The sequence below is a fragment of the Lolium perenne genome, chromosome 2, assembly GCF_019359855.2.
Source record: "Lolium perenne isolate Kyuss_39 chromosome 2, Kyuss_2.0, whole genome shotgun sequence".
Classification (NCBI taxonomy): Eukaryota; Viridiplantae; Streptophyta; class Magnoliopsida; order Poales; family Poaceae; genus Lolium; species Lolium perenne.
The window spans coordinates 332,839,949-332,854,747 of NC_067245.2; positions in this window are offsets into that span (position 1 = coordinate 332,839,949).

The following is a 14,799-nucleotide window of genomic DNA, read 5'->3' on the forward strand; positions in this document are numbered from 1 at the left end:
TTATATTACTTTACATTGACAACTATCCATGAGATATACATGTTACAAGTTGAAAGCAACCGCTGAAACTTAATCTTTCTTTGTGTTGCTTCAATACCTTTACTTTGAATTATTGCTTTATGAGTTAACTCTTATGCAAGACTTATTGATGCTTGTCTTGAAAGTATTATTCATGAAAAGTCTTTGCTATATGATTCATTAGTTTACTCATTATCTTCATCATTGCTTCGAATCGCTGCATTCATCTCATATGCTTTACAATAGTATTGATCAAGGTTATGATGGCATGTCACTTCAGAAATTATCTTTGTTATCGTTTACCTGCTCGGGACGAGCAGGAACTAAGCTTGGGGATGCTGATACGTCTCCGACGTATCGATAATTTCTTATGTTCCATGCTACTTTATTGATGATACCTACATGTTTTATGCATACTTTATGTCATATTTATGCGTTTTCCGGAACTAACCTATTGACGAGATGCCGAAGGGCCAGTTGCTGTTTTCTGCTGTTTTTGGTTTCAGAAATCCTAGTAAGGAAATATTCTCGGAATCGGACGAAATCAACGCCCAGCATCTTAGAATCTCCGGAAGCATCCAGAACACCCGAGAGTCGCCAGAGTGGACCCACAGGGGGCCCACACATGGTGGCGGCACGACCAAGAAGCCAGGCGCGCCGCCCTATGGTGTGGTGGCCCCAGGCCCCCTCCGAGGCTGCCCTTCTGCCTATTTAAAGCCTCCGTCGCGAAAACCCTATGACGATCGACGAAACCCGCAGAAACCTTCCAGAGCCGCCGCCATCGCGAAGCCAAGATCTGGGGGACAGGAGTCTCTGTTCCGGCACGCTGCCGGGACGGGGAAGTGCCCCCGGAAGGCTTCTCCATCGACACCACCGCCATCTTCATCAACGCTGCTGTCTCCCATGAGGAGGGAGTAGTTCTCCATCGAGGCTAAGGGCTGTACCGGTAGCTATGTGGTTCATCTCTCTCTCTATGTACTTCAATAAAATGATCTCATGAGCTGCCTTACATGATTGAGATCCATATGATGATGATTGTAATCTAGATGTCGTTATGCTAGTCAAGTGAATTTTACTTATGTGATCTCCGGAGACTCCTTGTCCCACGTGTGTAAAGGTGACAGTGTGTGCACCGTGTGGGTCTCTTAGGCTATATTTCACAGAATACTTATTCACTGTTATGGATAGCATAGTGAAGTGCTTATTTATATCCCTTTATGATTGCAATATGTTTTGTATCACTATTTACCTATGTGCTACTCTAGTGATGTTATTCAAGTACTCTATTCCTCCTTCATGATGTAATGGTGACAGTGTGTGCATCATGTAGTACTTGGCGTAGTTTATGATTATGATCTCTTGTAGATTATGAAGTTAACTATTACTATGATGGTATTGATGTGATCTATTCCTCCTTTCATAGTATGAATGTGACAGTGTGCATGCTATGTTAGTACTTGGTATAGTTGTGTTGATCTATCATGCACTCTAAGGTTAATTAAACATGAATATCGAATGTTGTGGAGCTTGTTAACTCCGGCATTGAGGTGCTCTTGTAGCCCTACACAAATAGCGGTGTTCATCATCCAACAAGAGAGTGTAGAGTGGTTTTATTATGTGATCAATGTTGAGAGTGTCCACTAGTGAAAGTACGATCCCTAGGCCTTATTTCCAATACTGCTATCGCTGCTTGTTTACTGTTCTGCTGCATCTTTACTTACTACACGCCAGCAAGAACTTTTCTGGCACTGTTACTACTGCTCATATATATTTATACCACCTGTATTTCACTATATCTTCGCCGAACTAGTGCACCTATTAGGTGTGTTGGGGACACAAGAGACTTATTGCTTTGTGGTTGCAGGGTTGCATGAGAGGGATATCTTTGACCTCTTCCTCCCTGAGTTCGATAAACCTTGGGTGATCCACTTAAGGGAAACTTGCTGCTGTTCTACAAACCTCTGCTCTTGGAGGCCCAACACTGTCTACAGGAAAAGGAGGGGGCGTAGACATCAAACTTCTGCGGATTGTTTTAGGAACTCTCAGAGACCATCAGCTTTACGCCAAGTTTAGTAAATGTGAATTTTGGCTGAAAGAGGTAGGATTCCTATGTCATGTCATATCAACCGGCGGAGTGTCCGTCGACCCATCCAAGATTCAGTCCATCTTGGAGAAGAAAGCCCCTACCAATCAGACCAATGTCCGCGCCTTTTTAGGATTGGCGGGTTATTATCGTAAGTTTATTGAGGGATTCTGCAGCATTGCGAGACCCTTAACGCAGCTGTTGAAGAAGGATAAGAAGTTTGAATGGACGGACAAATGTGAGGCCAGTTTTCAGGAACTCAAGAAGAGGTTAGTTACAACCCCCGTCTTGACTATGCCGGATATCACCAAGGATTTTGATGTGTACTGCGATGCATCGAAACTTGGTCTGGGAAGTGTGCTGATGCAAGAAGGAAAAGTGATAGCCTATTTGTCAAGACAACTTCGACCGCACGAGATGAATTACCCCACACACGACTTAGAGCTTGTTGCAGTGGTTCACGCCCTGAAGACCTGGAGTCATTATTTAGTTGGGAATCGCTGCGAGATCTACACTGATCACGAGAGTCTGAAGTATATTTTCACTCACCGGGAACTGAATATGAGGCAGAGCAGATGGATGGAGCTCATCAAGGATTATGACCTCGGCATTCATTATCACCCCGATAAAGCCAATGTCGTAGCCAATGCCCTTAGTCGAGAGCCATGTTCGTTGAACGCCCTCATCAAGGTTGCTCAACCCAAGTTGTATGAAGAACTTGAGCAGTTCGGCCTCGAGTTGGTTAGCCATGGATTCCTGGCAAATCTTGAGTTGAAGCCTACTTTATTCGATCAAATCAAGGAATCTCAAGTGGGTCATAAGAGTATCGAAAGAATTAAGCGTAGGATGGATAGGGAGGAAGTCCCTGGTTTCATGATTGATCCGAAGGAGTTTTGTGGTACAAGGGACGCCTTTGTGTACCCAATATTGAAGATCTCAAGCAACTCATCATGAAGGAAGCTCACGACACCCCCTACTCAATCCAACCCGGAGGAACCAAGATGTATCAAGACCTGAAGAAACAATTCTGGTGGCACGCTATGAAACGCGAGATAGCCTTTTTCATCGCTCGTTGCGACGTGTGCCAGAAAAGTGAAGGTTGTACATTAGCGACCAGCTGGACTGCTCCAACCCCTCCAAGTCCCGAATGGAAATGGGAAGAAGTCGGAATGGATTTTATTACAGGACTGCCTAAATCTCAGCGTGGTCACGATTCCATCTGGGTCATCGTTGACCGACTCACCAAAATTGCTCATTTCATCCCGGTAAAGACCACCTATAATGGTACCAAGCTAGCTGACATGTATGTGTCCCGGATTGTGAGTCTCCATGGCGTTCCTAAGCGGATCGTATCGGATCGTGGTACCCAGTTCACCTCCAGATTCTGGAAGAGCCTGCATGAAGCCCTCGGTACCAAGCTAGATTTCAGCACTGCCTATCACCCGCAGACCGGTGGCCAGACCGAAAGATCAGATTCTTGAAGATATGCTTCGTGCTTGTGTCCTTGCTTATGGAGCGAAATGGGAAGACTGTCTACCCTTCGCGGAATTTTCTTACAACAATAGCTACCAAGCCAGTGTACAGATGGCCCCCTTTGAAGCTTTATATGGTCGCTGTTGCTGAACCCCTCTCAACTGGTCCGAGACCGGGGATAGTCAAGTTTTTGGACCTGACCATCTTCGCAAAGCTGAAGAACAAGTTCAACTGATTCGTGACCGCCTCAGAGCCGCGCAATCCCGCCAGAAGCGTTATGCTGATTCCAAGCGTCGTGAATTGACTTTCAAGGTTGGAGATCTTGTCTATCTTCGTTTCACCCGACTCAAGGGAATGCAGAGATTTCACGTCAAAGGGAAACTTGCCCCCAGATATATTGGGCCCTTCAAGGTTCTCGGTCATCGAGGTGAAGTATCTTATCAACTGGAACTGCCTACTGAATTAGCGGATTTCCATGATGTGTTCCATATCTCTCTACTTCGATGATGCCTCCAAGTGCCTGACAAGCCCGAGACATTCAAGAACATCGATTATCGCACCCTCGACCTCAACACCGACTTAACCTTTCGAGAAGTACCCCTTTTGATTTTGGAAGAAGCTGTTCGTCTCACTCGAAGAAGGAAGATTAAATTTTGTAAGGTTTAGTGGACTAATCACTCCGAGGAGGAAGCCACTTGGGAACGAGAGGATCAACTCCGAAAGAACTTTTCCGCACTCTTCAGTTCTTAGCCACCGAATCTCGAGGACGAGATTCCTTTTTAAGGGGGGAAGGTTTGTAACAACCCAACTTTTTGTGCATTGGTTTAAACTTTGGAATGCAAATTGTTGGGCCAACAAAAACTTTTTCTGTCTTTAAACTTTGCATGCATATAGTTGATCTAACCTTTGATTGTAGAATATGTGTGTTTGTTGCTTGGGGAGATTACATTTGTGTGTCCCTCCCTAAAACCCTACCAACCCTTTTTCACTTGTGACTCCCTTTTATTTCTAGTTGATTTTTAACCTTGCCAAAACCCTTGAGCATGAGATCCTTAGTGCATGTGATCATGATCTTCCAAGATCATGCCTCTTCCAATTTTCACTCCTCCATTTATATTCCATTCTTATATTTCACATCAGAAAGTTATCCAAGCAAGAACACCATTGGCTCATCATATTTTTGCCCTAGCCTTTCCTTGGATCACACATTTGAGGGTTGATCTAAAAATCCAAAGAATTGGAAAATTTGGAGAATGGCCATGCCGGCCATGCTCACCACCTCTCCCATTTTGCACTATCTCTCTCTCTCTCTCTCTCTCTCTCTCTCTCTCTCTCTCTCTCTCTCTCTCTCTCTCTCTCTATTTCCTTCCACCCTCCAAACCACCTGTATGTGGATAGCACCTCGACCCCTCTCTTCTCTCTCAACTCTCTCACACTCCACACCACTAATCACATGTGTGTGCGGCCCTTTTTCCATCGTGTGTGTGTGAGAGAGGTGGAGAAAGAAATGTAGCCGGGGCTGGTTTGGGGCAATGCATCACATGGGCTCCATGCCAACCAGATGCAGCCAAACCTGGAGCACCTGCACACCCTACTTCTCCCTCCTGTCCCTCCCCTTTCGACCTAGCCCTCTCTCCCGTCACTTCCCTTCTTTGGACACAAACCGCACGGGAGACACTCTCCTCTCTCTCACTGCTGCCCGTGCACGTGGGGCTAGCACGCTGTCGACGCCTCTCTGCACTCATCTCCCACCTCGACCACCCTCCCGTGTACCCCTCTCCTATTTGTGCTGCACGCCGACCCCCAGCAGCCGACGGGCGCATCACCGTGGACACGACCACGTTGGCCGCCCCACGCTCCATTTCGGTGATTAAAACTGCCAATAGTTGGGCGAGCAGATCTCCACCACTGCACCCATGCACGTACAAGCCACTCCCCGAGCTCTCCTGCAGGCACGCGGCCGAGCAACGCAACGGGATTTCCGTCGAACAGCTGGCGGGAGCGACTGGACGCGACCGTGCACGCCAGGCCGCACGTCCCCGACGTAGCACATCCCTCCAAAACCCATCGTCGTGTCTACGACGTGTAGCTCACCGCCCAGTCGCCCAATCGGCTGCTGCCGCCCGCCCTTCCTCCCTCGCCACGGACCCGGTGCACCGTGCACCTACATTGCCCTTTATATTGCGCATGACCTCCTCCGATCAAGCCACTTCTCCACCAGGCACCTCCTGAACCACAAGCTCTCCTCCCCAGCGGAGAGGAGCTCCACTTCTCTCTGCTGGCTGTGACCGTGCTCGACATCCGTGAGCTCACGATCAAGGTTGAAGTCGCGGGAATTCCCCATTCTTCTTCTCCCTTAGCTCCCTGGACACCCCTCCCTCTTCTCGTACTGATGCGCCCTTCCCTTCCGTCCAGGAACACCGCCAGACGCCGCCACGCCGAACAGCCGTTTTCACCATCGTCGTCAACTGCCGCCCCGGCCATCGCTGTTTTCTTCGCCGTGACCGCCGATCGAAGGCTCTCCCTCCTCCGCATCCAACGCGCCGGCCCTTGTTGTTTTCTGCTCCCTCAGGTGAGCACAGGAAGCTCCCGCTGTAGCTAGGGTTCGGTCCGCCGGCCTCAGTGCTTGCGTGGAGGAAGAAGGCGCATGCACCATTGGATTAAATCCAACGGGTGCATGCAGACTCTGCGGGCCCGTGCACTGACGAGGAAGGGGCCACGTCTGGCCGGGTTAAAAAACCGTCCTCCCGCGTGTCTGCCCCGCCTCTGGGCTAGCCCGCGAGCCAAACTGGGCCGCTTATTCGCTTCCGGCCCGTTTCGATTTAAAATCTAAATTTGACATTTCCCTCCAGTACATAGATCAGTAGCTTTTCTAATTCCATAAATTCGTCGATGACTCAAATTGGATGATTCAAATTTCTGTGTGCTTGTGAATAAATTCTTAACCATGAATAATTGCATGCATGTGCTGTTTGCCTATGGATCTGTGTAGATAAATCATGTTCTAGATTGATGCAGTATAGGTAGTTTAATTAGTGTGAGAATTGTGTTGATCCTTTTTTGCATGAGGTTAATTTTGTTGTGAAGTATAAGTAGATATATTTATTTTTACACTAGTCTCACATGCAAAAGCTTCCTAGATTTGAGATAATTTACAAAACAAGTTTTGTCCAGAGAGCCAGTAAATGAATTTTAGTTCGAAAACTACAAATGTTTTAGAATCAAATCCAAGTGCTACTGGTAGATATAGCTATAGTGTAATTTTGTGTCAAAGGAAATATTTTTCAGAGTTGTAGTTTAATTATAAGAATTTATTACTGAAACAGAACACTTTTCAGTGTCTATTTTTTTATATTTTATTTACAAATCAGAAAAATGCCAAACCCGTGGGGTTAGATCACATTTGGTATTAGCTATCTATAGGTATGCTTGGCTCTGGTTGGTGATGCTCTGATACTGGTGCGCCTAGCTATTTGTGTGCTCTGGTTCCTGTGTTATTTGAATTGCCAAGGTTATTTAAAAATATAGTTGCATGTGATTCTTGTGCATGTTTGTTCTACATGTTGTTAGCTTTTTGTAGATATACTGCATGTATTTTTGTAATTCACATAAAGATTTAGACCATTTAGATGGTTCTTTGCAGGGATGATGCCCACACGATGAGTATTCGGATCTTGTGGGACTGGCGGAAATGTACCTGGGAGGTACGGTGGAAAATCTGGAATTGTTGTAATGGCCATTTGAGATGGCCGGAAAGAAAGATGGGTCATCCTTACCTATTAGTCTGCAACCAAAATGGTTTACAGAAAGGTTTTTCAACAAAGATATATCATACTCTCGAGAGGAATCCCCTCTCGCCCCTTGTCGCCCTACTTTAGTGTTTGTTCCTTGCTACTGCCATACTACATATTCTTTATTTCTCTCTAAGGTGGTTTGCGAGTACATTCAAATGTACTCATTGGCATTGTTGTCCTGGCTATTTACTTGGCCAAACTTTGAAGAGGAGTACTACGAAGAAGAAGAGTACGGCGCCGAAGACGCGAACTAGGACGTTCTCTCAGTCACCCGCCTGTAGGGTAAAGGCCTAATTTGGGTTTCACCGCTGTTTGGAGTCAAATAAATTCCGCTGTTGTTTGTTGAACTTCGGCCTTGATGGCCTATGATGTAAGACTTCCGTAATAATGTTAATTTGGTATTGTAATAGATGATGTAATATGGTATCAGTTCGGTTATGTATTCACGATGGAATAATCTTGGGGTCGTGAAATTGTATGCATAACAGAAGTTTCGGACTGGTAAGTCCGGGGCCCCACAAGGAGCCTACCGAGTGACATTTGTTATGGAAATAGTGAGAGTTGTGAGACTATAGACACCACCATGGTTTTCACCACAATAGAATTGATATCTTAATACATTTTATATTTAGGAACGGAAGTACTCCTAGTAATAGGTTTAATCAAAGTTAAACTGTAAAGTTTGACTACGTATTTAGGAAGAAAAAAAACTTACAGTATTTGAATCACCATAAGCTATATTTTCATACTATGTGCATTTGGTGTTATAGTTTTTAATATTTTCACTACAATTTCGGTTAAATTTGATAGTGCTTGACTTTAAAAATCAGCTAGAACCCAAACTAATAAAAATAAATAGGGGGAGTACTAGTAATCCTGTGTATAGCAAGACATTAATTACCATAGTCAAGTTGGCACGTGTGGTGCTAGTTAGGAGTTGCCAGTTTAAGAAAAGTTGTCATGTTGTGACTGTACGATCGAGTAGATTTAGTGCTAGGTTGTATATGTACACATGCTATTATGAATTGTACGTGCTTATCGACGGTTCTTGTGCAAAAGCCAAAAGAGCAATAAAAAGGGAAAAAAGAAAACACGGCAAATCTCGTGCAAAGGAAGATCACAATGTTGTGTTTGTAGAGTTAAAGCCAACAGTTTCCACCGCCTTGCACCCTCTGCATGCACTGTGCACAAAGGCAGCGACCAATGTACACGGGAGGATGAAAGAACTGATGCAATAGCCAACTAATTAAAAAGTCTAAATTAATGAAAAGAGACTACTTAGTGTATTTATATTCAACACTCCCCTCACGTCCACACTATTTTAGTTTTTAGCGTGAGCTCGGTGCATCCGTGAAATGTTTTATTCGTTTGTTTGTTAATAATGCATGAGCGGGGTCTTGAACTTGTGAGATCTCTTGACTCTCATACCATAAATGAATTAATGCACTAGATGCTTGAACCTCGAGGTTGACCATATGCAGCGTGAAGACCTAGGGTTTGATTGCATCCCCATACCACCTTTGTCTTTTTAGGGTCTTGTATGAAAGTTGGTGGACTTCGCAGTAATTTCTAGTTTCATTAGTGTCCTTATGTAAATTCATATGCACCGCTCTTTTAGTTCAAACCTTCGGGGTCATTCATTGTTTCAGTGGTTTTAGGTGTTCATGAAATAATGCTCCCTTCATCCCAAACTATAGTAGTGTTGCGGTCAGAAACCCACCGGCGAGCAGCGACGGGCAACACAGTAGAGCCGGGAGGCTCCCAGGACTGCGGCTGGCCCTGGTCCCTCCGAGCGACGGCCCGCAAAGACTCGGCACGCACGTTCGATGCTGGTGCAAGGGCGTGCCACCTGACCTATACCTGGTCAGGAAGGTGATGGATGTGCCTCGCTTAGTTTCCTGCATGGCATACACGTAAACATTAACTACGAGCCTCGATCGGCTCTCAGGTTGTCCTGTGAATCGGCTCAAAGAGCCGATCCACCCATGATCCGTACGAGGTGTACGGATATATGGTGGTCATGCTTGATCAAAATAAAGCTAAAACGACCTACTACGATTTAGGGTTTTCACCACATAATCGGAACATCCTACTCGTGATTGAGTCTGGCGGCCACGCACGGTGATCGTAAACCGACCCTAGACAAGGCCTAAAAATCAACACGAGGTTGATCCTCGGAACATCCTGTCTAGGGCTAGCAAACTACACCCTACGCGCCACTGGATCCTTCAACCCGTTTGTAAGGCCTAACTATGCAGATATTAAACTAATCCTTGGAGAACAAGGAGCAATCATAACGGATCTACTAAATAATGATCAAGCGGGGTGCCGCCCTTACACCTAAGATAGGTGTAAGGGCGGCTAGACGTCTCAGGGTTGCACGACGACAGCATATGATTCGATGAACAATGCTAACCCTAACACGTCTAAGATAACTACGTTGCTCGCCATCAAAAAGGCTTCAGTACGAGCAACGCATGAACAACGAATAAACATGTACTGCCTAGATCGCAAGATGCGATCTAGGCAGCATGATACTTACCCGGAAGAAACCCTCGAGACAAGGGAGTTGGCGATGCGCCTAGATTGGTTTGTGGTGAACGTGATTGTTGTTTATTCCAGAAACCCTAGATACATATTTATAGTCCGTAGACTTTCTAACGTGGGAATAATCCCAACCGTGCACGAGCCAAAATCTATCTAACCGATACGTATCCTACTATATTTACAGATACACGGGAAAACTAGCCCAAACTTTGTATACAAGGCCGATTCATGTATTTCTTCCAAGTTATACTCTTCAAGCCCATCTTAATCGCGGCCCACCTCTGATCCGGTCAAATTCTGGTGATAACACATGCCCCCCTGGTTTTGGAAATGACAATTCCAAAATCATCCTGATTTTCCTTCGTCGGGTCATGTCGTGGCAGAACAGAACCGCCACGGTATCCCTTCATCATGATACCTTGCCTTCTCAACTCCTCCGCATGATTTGATGGTTTTGGCACCACATCCTCGGGAACCGCTGCAGCATTGAATCATCTCCACTATATCGCCTATATTTTAACCGCATCCCGCAGTTCACCTTTTCATCCCCTTCGCATTAGCACTCCAAAAGCCCTCCTCTGCCACCATGTCTTCTTCCTCCTCTGCATCGTCGGGACTTTCCTCCCAGCCCTCCTCCTCCCGCAAGCCGACGCCAGAGTGGGACCCGGAGGAGGCCCATGAGGCCAACATTCGCCGCGCCATAGAAGACGGGGACGAGTCCAGTCACGACTTCTCCGTCTGGTCTGAGGACGACAAGTCCTCGACCGACGGGGAAAGTGACCTCCGCTTCCTTGCCGATGGGGAAACGGAGGAGGAGAGCGATGACGATCGCTTCTCCTGGGACGACTTCACCTCCTCCGAGGAGGAGGAGGAGGAGAAGAAGGAGGAGGACGACACCTCCTCCGACGAACCGCCGGCCAAGCGCTTCTGCCCCTGGCCGGGGAACCTCAGCGACTTCGACAGCGACGACGACGACGCTGACGAGGAGGACGAGGACAACGAGGGCCCGGCCGGCGGCCGCTGCAGCAGTGACGACGAGCCCGCCGGGAGTAGCGCCGACAGCGGCGACGACGGCGACGACGAGGGCAGCGATGGCCCGTAGATAGGACCCTTAGCATAGGATCAGTAGTAGTAGATGGGGCAATGTATCCCCTGGTACTTCCTTTTGAGAGCAATCAGCTCTTTATGTAAGAAATCCGGCTATTAATGAAGAATTTCCTTTAACTTGGTTTTGCCGATTTCCTTTATGCTAATTTAGCCGATTTCCCCTCATACTGACTTTGCCGATTATCAACTTGGTCCATGCTCAAAGAGCCGATGGCAACGCATCGGTTCCTCACGATAAATTACGAGATAGGTCAATTTAGTCACCCCCTCACACGGTAACCTGCAAACCTTGCTCAGATTCAGATCCCCAAATTTCCGATGGACAATGTGGAAAACCCATGCCTTCAGGAGAGCCCTAAGACCGTTGCTAAAACAACTTTACGCCGAAGCTGAAACTTCTGCCGAACAGGTACCACTTGCTCGCAAATTTCCTTGCGATAGTTTTCAGTGATGATTTATAACCCTGCTCTGTTTCTTTGCAGCAACAAGATGGTCCAGAGCCTATCAATGATGATGGATCCCCATTCAAACTCCTCCCACCAGCTCCAGTGGTCCTCTTCTGCAGGAACTTACCACCCTTTAAAAAGGTTGTGATGCAGAGCCAGCCGATTCCAATAAAATCGGCTCCCAAGAGTACAGACTCTTCAGGGTCAGCTGCCCCCCGAGCCTTAGTCAGGGCGAGAACAGCAGTGAGAAAAGTAGCAGCGAGGAGACGCAGTTCTGCCGACGAGGCTCAAGCTTGGGCACCTCTGAGGACACCACCACGCAAAAAACAGCCAGATGTGCCACCATCGGCTCCCAAGAAAAGGTCAGCCTCTGAACCTGCTGCCCTCCAAGCTCCAATCAAAACAGGGCAAGGAAGCTAACGCACCCAGAGTCAATGCACCAAGAGGGCTCGGAAGGATCAGCGAACCCCTTCCTCGAACCAAGAGGCTTCAAATGTAACAGCTCTCCAACTCCTCCTGGCTCAGCTCTTGCGCTTTGCTGACCAGATCGGCTCACCATCCCTTGCTTGTCTGGGCTGCGATCTCTCAGGCTTGCTGCCGTTCGACCCTGAACTTATCGCGCCGGACCATTCCACAGCACGTGATGAACCGAGCCCCGGCGTCATCGCTGACCAATTCCAATCCCTCAAAGCTCTGCTTTCTTCACCCATTGAGATATTAGTCGAAAACCCTGAGGAGGTGAAGAACACTCTTGAAGAAATCCAGCCTCACGTCCCAGTGACGCTGCAGTTGAAGCTCTGGCCAGTTGGCAAGGATAATGGCGATAAGGCTGAGATCGGCTTTATACTCTGAAGTCGATGCCCGTGCATCGGCTGTGACTTGCATCCTGTTGTCTTCGCATCTTTTCTCAAGTCGATGTTTGTGCACCGGCTGTGATTTTGATTTTTTTTTACTGGCCGATTTTTCTACATGTATCGCACATGTTCCTCTGATTAGGTGCCCCCCCCCGAGCTGAATCTGTCAGGTAACTGCGGATATCGGCTCTATAGTTAGCCAAGGCACTGTATTTGAACGTCGGCTCCATTAGGACTAATGTTGACTCTCATCAGCCGACGTAAAACCGCTGCTCATTAGATCGATGTTGAACACAGGCAGAACGTGTGGTGAAGATAATTTTGGCCGATTGCTGGAATCGGCCTCCACGTTGATTGAATCGCTCAATGAAGGTTTTGCAATGTTCCTCCATAAATCTTTGGGGCCGATCCCAAGGATCGGCCTTGCCACGTTTGTCCATAGGTTTGTTCTTGCTATACGGTCAGGCCAGTGGATAAGACCAGCCTAACCCTGTCCTTCGTCACGTCGATGCGCTCGCAGTCTCCAAATTGATACCTGAGAGTGGCTCTTGGCCTGTTGTCTCCCAAGCGTTCATGCCAGCCGTTGAAATCTCGGCTGAGTCATCTGCATGGACGACCTCTACTTCATCTCCATCCCACTGTATTACGCATTGGTGCATCGTGGATGGAATGCAACAGTTGGCGTGGATCCAATGTCTTCCTAGCAGGACAGCATAGGTGCTCTTGCTATCGACAATAAAGAACGTCGTAGGGATGGTTTTCCTTCCTACGGTCAGATCCACGTTCAGAACACCTTGTGCATCAGACGCTTGGCCGTTGAAATCGCTCAATGTCACGTTGGTCTTGATCAGATCCGAGCTAGAGCGTCCCAACCGACGTAGCATGGAGTATGGCATAATGTTGACTGCCGCACCGGTGTCCACCAGCATCTTGTTGACAGGCTGCCCATCGATATAACCTCGCAAGTACAGGGCCTTCAGATGTCTGTAACTTCTTTCTCGTGGCTTCTCAAAGATAACTAGCCATGGGCCGCAGTCAAGTTGTGCCACAGGTGCTTCGTCTAATCCTAGAGCACTAAACTCCATCGGAAGGATGAACACCATGTTTGTGCCAGCCGATGTTTCATCATCGGCTTTCTTTTGTCTAGGGCGCCACTCTTTCCTTTGTGGCCGACCTTCTTCGTCCAGGGTTCGCTGAATTTTAGCGGCCAGATCAGGCCGCGCCTTCCTCAACGTGTGCAGGTATAACCTTTCGGCTTCCTCCAAACCACGCAGTCGCTGAACCCTACGCTTTTGGGAACGGCTGAGTCCATCAGGGCACCACCTTGGCCGGTGGTACTTATCTTCTTCTTCTTCATCGTCTTCCAATTCCTCGAGATCTTCCACCCGAGAGGACTCAGCGTGCTTGTTCCGAGGCGGGAGAGGCCCTAGACGTTTGAACACGGACACGTTAGCTGCATCCTTCCTCTTCTGTCTACATTCTGGGCAGTTGCCGATTGTAGGCAATCGGCTCATTCCTGAATCCCAGCAGTGTCTGAAGAAGGAACAGTCCCAGTGCCTATCCTCGTCGTCTCGCTCACTTGACTTTTCCTTGGCATGGCGCTCATATCTCTCCTCGTTGCGATCATGCCGACGATGTCTCCTGGAGTCCCCAGCCAGGCGATCTCTTTCACCATCGTCGTTGGGTCGTCGGCGTTGGTCATATTGACTCACATACTTGTTGAGGAGGTGATCAGAGAGAGGTCGCTGATATCTCACATTCCTCACTTCTCCCTCTGTGATGTAGCGCTTGCTGATACGTCCAAAACGTATTTATTTTCCCGAACACTTTTGCTATTGTTTTGCCTCTAATTTGTGTATTTTGGATACAACTAACACGGACTAACGCTGTTTTCAGCAGAACTATTCTGGTGTCTCGTTTTTGTGCAGAAATCCAACTTTCGGGAAAATCCTCGGAATTTATGCAGAAGGCCCTATTTTCCCAGAATACTGACGGAGCCAGAAGGACAATTCAGGGCCCAGGGGGGCCCGCGCGGCCCTATGGTGTGGCCCCCTCGGCCGGCCTCCGACGCCCTCCTTCGGACTATTTATCGCCCTCGACCTAAAAACGCACGGGGAGAAGTCGAAGTCGCCAGAAACCCTCCAGAACGCCGCCACATCGCGAAACTCCGTCGCAGGAGCCAGAAGTCTCCGTTCTGGCACTCCGCCGGGACGGGGAATTGGAGGAGATCATCACCGCCATCACCACCGATGCCTCTCCATCAACCAGCAATGTTTCCCCCATCCATGTGTGAGTAATTCCCCCGCTGTAGGCTGAAGGGGATGGTAGGGATTGGATGAGATTGGTCATGTAATAGCATTAGATTGTTAGGGCATAGTGCCTAGTGTCCGTAATTGGTACTTTGATGATATTGTTGCAACTTGTTATGCTTAATGCTTGTCACTAGGGCCCGAGTGCCATGATCTCAGATCTAAACA